The following is a 9,761-nucleotide window of genomic DNA, read 5'->3' on the forward strand; positions in this document are numbered from 1 at the left end:
GCTAGCAGAGGGAGGCTGAGGGAGGAAGCCTGTGAGCAGCGTTCTTCTGTTGCTTCCTGTTTCAGGATCTGGCCCTGAGCTCCTGCCATGGCTTCCCCACACTATGGACTATAAACAGTAAGTTAAAATCAACCCTCTCCTCCAAAAGCTACTTTTGGTCATGGTCTTTATCCCATCAATGGAAGGCAAACTAGAATAAATGAATGAATATGCATTATTTTCCACTCATATATTTGTACACACACACACACACACACACACACACACACACACACACACACACACACTTTGTGATTCCTCCAATTGCTCAGGCTCCTATAGAGGGAGAATGGAGCTCAGGGCCACCAGAAGTAGGCTGCTGCTTGTCTGCAGAGGTTTGACCAAAGCCTAAAAGAACAGCCTAGTGTATCAAAGACTCTTGCTGTCTAGTTAGTTTATTACAGGAAAGTCAGAGGGTCAAGGGGAGGCTTTCCTCAGGGTAAGGGACCTTTTAACATCCAGTTTGACCTGACACAGAAACTTTGCTTCCCAGTGGTGTTTAACCCCCTCTGCACATGTAAATTTCCAGAGAACCCACAGAAAAATTTTAATTCAGAGCATAGCTGCTCTGGTAAGAAATCACATCCAAAGACTTAGATCTGTATGATCCAGCTGGAATACAGATATGCCTTTAATTTCAGCAGACAGAGGCAAGCAGATCTCTGAGTTCGAGGCCAGCCTGATATAGAACAAGTTTCAGGTAAAGAGAAAAGCTTAGGTCCAGGAGTGGTGGCCTTTAATCCCAGCTCTCAGGAGACAGAGGTATGCAGATCTCTGAGGTCTAGTCAGTGCTGTTCAGGAAGTTCAGTCGAGTGAGTGAGTTGAGAGGCCATGTAGCGGAGCTGTGCTTGCGGCAATTCAGTTCCTAGAATTCAGAGGCAGTTTTTACTGGAAGAGTTTTACAGAGACAGGCTGACGAGAGAACGCAATAGACACAGGTAAAGACAAAATGAGGCAGAGAGTGAGGAGGAGCCAGAAGATTAGGACAGATAGCTAGAGTTAGTTTGAGGTCAAGCAGAGCAATTCAGGAGAAGCTAAGAGAAGCCAGTTTGAGTCAGTCAGCTTGGAGAGGAGTTTGAGCCAGAACAGCTGAGTTGAGCCAGCCAGCCAGAGCTCAGAAAGAGCTAGAAAGGGTGAGCTCATTCAGCAGTAAGTCTCAGAGGCTGAAAGCATTCTAGGCCTACATTAGACTGTATGGAGACTAGAAGCTTCCAGGGGACTAGGTCTGGGTTAGCAGATGGAGGCAGTAAGCCTCTGAGACAACAATTAAATCAGACGAGTAAAAGTTACTTTAACAGAACCCTAAAAAATGCCCCTGCCTCCAACCTCAGCCTGCACCAAATCGCTGCAAGTACAGGTGGTATGGGACTTACAAGTTTCTGAGTAATTATTATTTTTTTTTTACAGAGTTGAAATCCAGCAAGTTTTCTTTCCACACAGGACAAGCCCTAGGCTCTGGCCTTCTGTTTGCTGTCTTTGGCTTTGCAGGAATAACCTAGGCCTCCTTGGTCATCACAAAAGCCCAGTGAATGAGAGAGACCCTTGAGAGCTTGGGAGGACTCATGGCAAATGCAAGCAAGACATGTGCCAGGCAGACTTTCAGTGTCGTCTACATCCAAAAGATTCTGATGATGCTGTTTAACGTGCAACAGAAACGAAACATCGGGTCTGGGAGATGCTAACTTTCTGTCCTGTGAGCTCATAGGCACGCCTCAGCAGCTGTAAAAGCGGGACTCACTCTTGCTCCTGCAGACTTAACAGCTCTAGGATGGGAAGAAAATCTCTCTCCTCACTGGAACAGACTTTTCTTTATTTGGTGTGAGTGTGTGTGTGTGTTTGTTGTATGTTTGTATGGGAATTGCATTTCATTAGCTACCCTGTGGGTTGTGTCACTGCTACTTTCTCCAAAACCAACTAGAAGATGCCATTTAGTCAGGGTTTATCTTGTGTGTCTCTATGCATATTTATGTTGAGGTTTCTCTCTGTAGTCCTGGCTATCCTGGAACTCACTCTGTAGATCAAGCTGGCCTAGAACTTGGAGATCTGCTTGCCTCTGCCTCCCAAGTGGTAGGATTAAAGCACAGATCACCACTGAGCAGCCCAGGGTTTATTTAAAACATATTTTTTTTAAAAAAATCTCTTTATAAAAGAAAAAGTCATGAACCTAGGAAAATTTATTTTTTCCTAAATCTCTCCCCCCCCAAAAAAACCCTCAAAACAAAAAAAAACAAACAAACCAAAAACCTCCCTCCCCTCTCCCCCATTTAAAGCAGAGTGAGGCAATTTAGAGAGTCTAATGCTATGTAAGCTTGCGTGTTAATTATAGGTTCCTTGGTGATGTGCGTGACCTTGACTTTTACTCATTCTGGAGTGTTGAGTTTGGAACCTTAAGTGGGTTGTTGATACAATGTGCTTAGAAGCAGGACAGCCCTCTCTCTTTCCCAAAGCAGAGCATACTAATTTGTTTTTGGTGTGGGTACCAAGAATGCATTCATTCTGCAGGAGACCAATTTAGACCAGTGGTATAATTGGACAACACTGGCATTATTTATGCTTGCTGACAGTGAATGTGAGAGGACATCCATGAGCACAGCTCAGCCAAGCTCTTGTTGATTTGAGGTTTATATAATGAAGGTTGGAGACCAACCAGTAGCCTATTCCTGGGGTTGGAGTTGCTGGGTCACCCAAAGGACCACTTCAGACTTGGCCCAGGGGCCGCCTAAGGCCGTCAGGAGGAATACTGGCCGAGTTGCCAACCACCCTGCTCTCCTCTGAGAGTCTCCTATCAAACCTACGTGCACAGGGATAGGGACCTGGGGGCAGGGCAGACACTTAGTGGCGTTGGTCAACTCGGTCTCTTCAGCTGAGCTTGGAGGAGTGAACGAACGGGTCCAGGGGCTGTGCTGGCGGAGACCTGGGAAGTGGTGGGAGACACTGAGCTGAAGGGCACTAGCCTTACCCACTGCTCAAGTCACCCACAGGCTGGGTTTTTCTATCCTGAGTCCCTATGTAGATTTTCTTTCTTTCTTTCTTTCTTTCTTTCTCTCTTTAGATTTATTTATTTATTATTATGCATGCACAGCTCTGTCTGCATGTACGCCAGAAGAGGGCATCAGATCACATAATAGATGGTTGTGAGCCACCATGTGGTTGCTGGGAATTGAACTCAAGACCTCTGAAAGAGCTGTCAGTGCTCTTAACCTCTGAGCCATCTCTCCACCCCCACCCCTACCCCTACCCCCACCCCTGCCCTGGTATAGATTTTCTTTGAGAAAATGTCATATAGCCACAAATAAAGAAGGTTCCAGCCTCAGCGATGTTGATTCTTACCCCCATTGAAATTCTACGAATTTAGGGCTGGAGAGATGGCTCATCTGTTAAAGGCTAGGCTCATAACCAAAAATATAAGAATTTAACCAGTACCTCTCCATACCTGAGGAGAGTTGCTCTTTCCCATTTCCAGAGTGGTGGTAGAGAAGCCTGAGAAAGGGACCCCTGGCTCGCGTGGTGGTACACATCTTTAATGCCAGCACTCAAGGGGCAGAGGCAGGAGAATCTCCGTGAATCCAAGACCAGTCTGGTCTATATATCAGATTATAGGCCGGGCTACACATCATGAGACTTTGCCTCAAAAGCAAAACAAAAGAAAAACTAGAAATAAATAAATAAATAAATAAATAAATAAATTGCTCCTTTCTTATTGCACTGGTTTTTTAAATTGGGCAGTTGACTGGCAGATGGATGACCACGCCCACCCAGAGTACTTCAGGACCCTAACCCACAAGCATGGTGGAGCCAAGAGTCAGCTTGAGCTTGCACAGCACCTCCTCCCTCCTCAGAGCGCTAGGGTTAGAGATAGCCTTTGTCCCACTTCTCATTTTTCCTGGAACGCTGCCTTAAGAAGTAGTTTCTTTAGGTTTAAAGTTAAAGCCTTTAACATTCCAATTGACAATTAAAACAGGGACAAATTCATCTGGAAAGTTCATGGACTCAGCCGGTAAGAATAGTATGTTCCAGCTTCAGGTACTTAGGACCCTGAATTCCGTGGCTCCAGGCGTGCCCAGGTGTTTACCACTGGTTGCACAGTCCGGCCAGAGGAGGACTTTTTTGCACTGTTACTGCTCTGTGTCAGCAGTTGGGCAGCTTAGATTTGTTCCCTGCTTCTTGGCCGTCCCCTCCAGTGCTAATAAAGATCTGCCGTGAGATGAGATTTCCATCCGTACATTGTGTTTCCATTCCATCTGATTGAACATTTCCTGGGTTTGCCAAGCCTGGGACAGTCCTGTCAGCACCCCAGTCAGTAGTCACCTCCAGCCCCGACCTCAGTGAAATCAGGATGACGCTATTCCCGCCCCCCCCCCCCCAGTGGTAAGCCCTAGCTTTTCCACCTGGGAAAGCCCACTGAAGAGAAGCAAAGCCCTGACATAGGTGCCTTGTCTTTTACAAGCTGTGTCTTACGGATGGATAAGAGGAGAAAGAGTACTCAGTATGATCACGTGCTAAAAATTCATCTTTTAGACAGGGCAGTGGTGACTCACACCTTTCGTCGCAGCAGTCAGGAGGCAGAGCCAGGTGGATCTCTGTGAGTTCGAGGCCAGCCTGGTTTACAAAGTGAGTGTAGTGTTACCCAGAGAAACAAACGAACAAACTTTTTTTTTCATGGATGAGAGGAAGAAAATAGAAATTGCCTTCTATTTTACTTGCAGTTTGGATACTTGCAAACACCAGATTTCCAGACCATTTTCCACCGGGGAGACCCTTGGATGATCTTATGTGATGTTCCCCCATCCTTGTGGACCAACCCCCCAATGGGCCAAACTATTCAGAAGGAAGGCGAGGACCCAGCACTGCCTGCTGCAGGCCCCTGCTTGTCTGTGGCGCTTTGGCTGAGCCCCAGACGATAGGTATGGCAGTGTGAAATAAGACACATGGTGATGTCTTGCTTAGCTGAGGAAAGAGAACCGTGGACTGCATTCATGTTTATGATGAGTCATGGCTCGGCATCTTCCTCTGTACTGATGATTTCTGATCTATGGCAGATTCAGCAAACTCGCTCATGAAAAAACTGCTTGGAGAAGAAACTCTCCCTTGAGTGTAAGCAGTTGTTCCTCCTCCAGAGAGAGTGACAGTTGAGGAATGAGAGGGCAGGGCAGTGATGGCATTCACCCCGCGTCGGTATCAGCCAGGACATTCGCTTGCAACACTCTGTGGCCTGTTGAAGCTATTTGTTCACATGGCTTATGCCAGCCTAGTGTGCTGGACAGGTACCCTTGCTACCACTGGCCAAGGCTGACCCTGACATTCACTCCACAATTGGCTCGCGTGAGGATGCTATGGGGAGAGGCAGCACAGGCCACGCCCACTTCAGCTCCACTAGAGATTGCTTTTGAACCGTTCCCCCTGAATTCTCTCTTTAGGCCTTCCCTCACATCCTACCTCCCCTGAGCTACCTCATCTAATCCTGTGAGTATAACTTGTGCTGTAGATAGCTCTGTGCTAGGGTCTGCTAAACTGGTGTTTTCCTATTTCTCTAGTACATTCGATTCATGCATCTGACATCCCTTTATGGCTCTGTCATAGAGACCTCAAGTATCGCAGGTTTATATTTAATTCCTTTTCTTTCCCAACAGCCTGTGTGTCTGAGACACTTCTGTGGGTCGCGTATTATCACACCCACATATACTTGGACATCAGCCGAGGGTCCTTCTCCTCCCCATGTCTTTATTGCCTGTTATTGGCCTGCATTAAATTCTCCAGTGGTTTCCCACTTCTTTCAAAGCAGCACTGCAGCCCTTGAGTGTCACATAAAGGCCCTTTATTATCCATTCCCTACCTCCCACACCCGCGTCAGCCAAGGGCTGCTTCTAGGGCAGCCGTGTGATTTTGTACACTCAGTCATAACACACATGATGATGATGATGATGATGATGATGATGATGATGATGATAATTATTTTAAATTTTATTTCATCTGTATGGATCACCTGCCTGTGTGTCTGTGAACCAAGTACATGCCTGCTGCCCACAGAAGTCAGAAAATGACAAGTGGAACTGAAGATTGTTTTGAGCTGCTGTGTGGGCACTGGGAATTGAACTTGGGTCCTCTGGAAGAGCAGCCAGTGCTCTTAACTGCTGAGCCATCTCTCCGGATTCCAACACTGCGTTTTATTCCGGGGAGCATGCTCCACTTCCTTCCTCCCCACCACTCTTGGATTGTCTCAAGACAGTTCTGATGCCATCTCTTTTTCTCCATAACAAGCCGACCTGAGGGTTAGCAGCTATGGAATTTCTATTAGGGGCTTAACACTTTGACTAAATTGTCTTCTTATCTTCTTTGTTTTCTAATCCGCTCAAACATCCTGTAATGTGATTCTCCTGATCCTGGTAAACACAGCAGCTGGTTAAAAGGACAATCTCCCGAATCTTTGTGGGTGGGTCCAGCCGTCTGTGCTTTGATGGTTTCCCCCAAGTGATTCTGGAATAGGGGAGGACAACGGAGCCCTCCACTACAGAGCTTGGAGAGACTGCACAGGCTGTGTGTGACAAAGCGCAGAGCAGAGCTGGGGCCTTAGCCAGAGGAACGCCCTCCCTCTCAAGTACTTGGAAACCAGCTCAATGTCTCCTAGAGATGGTAATGATACTGTCTAAGGGAGACAGCATCTAGAGGTTTGGCGGTGTCAGGCTCTGCAGACACAGGCGGGTGCATTGCTAAGTTTTAGGAAAATCTCCCGGAAGCCCATGGGCCACACACCAAACCCGACATTTGGAAAACAATGTAATTGCTTTAGAGCAATGGTTCTCAACCTGTGGGTCTTGATCCCTTGGGGGTGGGGGTGGTTACATATCATATACTTACATTACAATTTGTAACTGTAGCAAAATTATGATTGTGAAACAGCAACCAAGTAGTTTTATGGTTGAGGAGTCACCACAATACCAGGAACTGTATTAAAGGGTCACAGCATTAGGAAGGTTGAGAACCACTCCCATTAAGGGCCATGGGGCTGAGGAAAATAAAATTGTGGGAGACTGTCCCAAGTATGTATTTTTTTTTCTGGTAATCACTCAGATTTTCTCCTGAGCCAGCCAGTTTATTAACTTCCTAACTTAGCGAGGTGTTGCACTAGAACTCAGGGTGGTGGCTTCTGGGACTCGCCCAGTTCTCAGCCTACTTTAGGAGTTTCTTAAAATGTAGGCTTTTAGTTCCAAAGAGATCTGTGTTTCCCTTCAAGGCACCATTCCGGGCCAGGGAGGAACACTGTGAAAGCAGCAATGCTTTGCTTCAGGAGACAACTTCTGGGCCAGGGAGATGGCGCGGCTGAGGGTTCTTGCCTGCCAAGCCCTGTGACCCGAGTTTGATCCCTGAGACCTATGGTGGAAGGGGACGAACAACCCCCAACCAGGTTGTTCTCTGAACGCCTCATGCTTTGTCCCTTCCATGTACACACACACACACACACACACACACACACACACACACACACACACACAAATACATATAATGCATTTTTAGAAGGTGTCTTTTTTTTTCACCACCCTGGTAGAATTCGATGACAGGGTGTTTCCCTTGCATATAGGATACCCTGAGTTCTACCCCTATGGTATTGTGGTTGGGAAGGGCGTGTGTGTGTGTATGTGTGTGTGTGTGTGTGTGTGTGTGTGTGTGTGTGTGATATGACTTCCTACTTGTCGACTGAGAGAAGTGACTGGTTATAACCAAGAAATGAGTGACAGGAGGACGCTACAGAGTGTCTGAGGAGTCCTCAACTATCCTACTGCTATGGAAAATACCATCAGTGGCTGACGAGCACCGTGTTCCAGACTGAAATGTAGACTGCTAGTTTGTCCCAAGTCCTATTCTGGGGATACTAACAGCTGGTTTTGTAGAATTTGGAATGAAACAACAGAGACCCCCTCCTCCTTGTTTCCCCCTGCCTTTAACCTCTAACAATTAGACTCAAGTGGAAATTCGGAATTTCCTTCTACCCAAGTTTAAGCCACAAGTTGCGGTAGCAATAGCATCTCTGGTTGTAGTAAAAACTGCCAATCACTTAGTGTCACATTCCAGCTGTTAATATCTGGAAACGTCCGCCAGACTCATCACTATGTCAATATTTTGGTACTTATGAAACCTGTCTCTAGACTGCATTGCTTAATGCACCCACGAAGCAGAAGGATTATGGTGGCCCAGTTGTAAATAGTCAGATAAATTTTGACATTGTTTCAACTGCATTTTTGGTAACATTTGCTTCTTCTGTAGTCTTATATATCTTATTTATGCATCGAAAGCTTTATATTAAAATGTTGTCCATAGGCTCTGCCAGTTGTTAAAGATATTCATGACATTAAACAAACAAGCAAACAAACAAACAAAACAAAACAAAAAAGAGCAAGAGCCCTGAGGATGGCCAGGCTAAGCAGAATTTGAACCAGCTGCCCTGGTGCTAATACCTTTTTTATTCATGACACCGGCCAACTCGAGGCTATTTTGGCCCAAGGCTAGCAGTAAATTAATGACCATTCGAACAGTACTCAGAGCTATAGCCAGCCAGGGCTCAGGCCATTAGGCAAGAGGCAATAAGAGTCTATGGTGGCTTTAATTCAAACTCTGGCTCAGCCCTTCAGCTAAATCCAAAATGCCGTAGCCATTTGGGAATCTAAGTTCTTTTTCTCATTACCTCTGATGGGGGAGATTTCAAAATCATTATCTGCATTTCTAATGTGCATTTCATGCCAATAACGTTGGTTTCTTTCAGGCACCTGAAGAGAGTTCAGTAAATATTACAGTGAGGCAGGCAGTGGGGATAATGGAGACTAAGTCCTGATTTAGGGGGACACACTCTAACTGGGTAAGAATGTAGGCGGAGCCTGTATTTGGGTAATGTACTTACTTAGCATCAGCCAGAGAGCAGACGGAAATTAGTGGTGGGATGGACTTGTCCCGACGATGGCGTGGGATGGGGACGCCTAAGCAAGAGAAGAAACTGCTGGGACCGTGAAAGAAATGCAGGGCGTGAGGATTTGAGGGCGTGGGAGAGAGCTGTGGCCCTCATGCTGTTGAAGGGAATAGGGAAAGATTTGTTAGGAAATGCCAAGCTTTCTTCCAGTGCGCAGTGCGATGAGGGATGGGTTTGGATGAAATCTTTTGGCAAGGTGTGAGGGCCAACTGTTTGTTCTTGATAATTAAGCTAATTGTTAGATAAGGAGCTTTCCTTCCCACCTGCCTTCTGCCTCCATCCCTTTTTCCGTCTCTCTTCCTTTTTTCTTCTATCTTGCCCTTCTTGGTTTACATATGGGAGACAGCAAAGCTTAATGGTCTCTGACCTTTGGGAAGAGACAATGAAGGTTGGACTCTCACTCAGCACTGCCTTTTCTCAGGGACAAGTTTTCTGCACCTTGGTTGTTCCCGCCTGTAAATTAGGAGTACAAATCGCTGCTACCCTGGGCTTGCAAGGATGGAATGAAAGGCTGGCTCCAGGCGCTCAGCGCAGGGCATGGAGAACTTATAATGCCTGCAGCACTCACTTGGTACAGAGCCTGGAGTCCTGAACACAGGACCCACAGCACTCAGTTCGGGGCCGGCAGTGCTTAGCATAGGGCTTATAGTACTCAGCAAAGGGCATGCAGCACTCAGCACGAGGCTTGTAGTACTTGGTACAGTGCTTGCAGCACTTAGTACATGGCCTATAGTGCACAGTGGGGTGCGGTGGCTGTTATTTATTC

The sequence above is a fragment of the Acomys minous genome (genome assembly GCF_964271855.1).
Source record: "Acomys minous genome assembly, chromosome: 14".
In the NCBI taxonomy this organism is placed as follows: Eukaryota; Metazoa; Chordata; class Mammalia; order Rodentia; family Muridae; genus Acomys; species Acomys minous.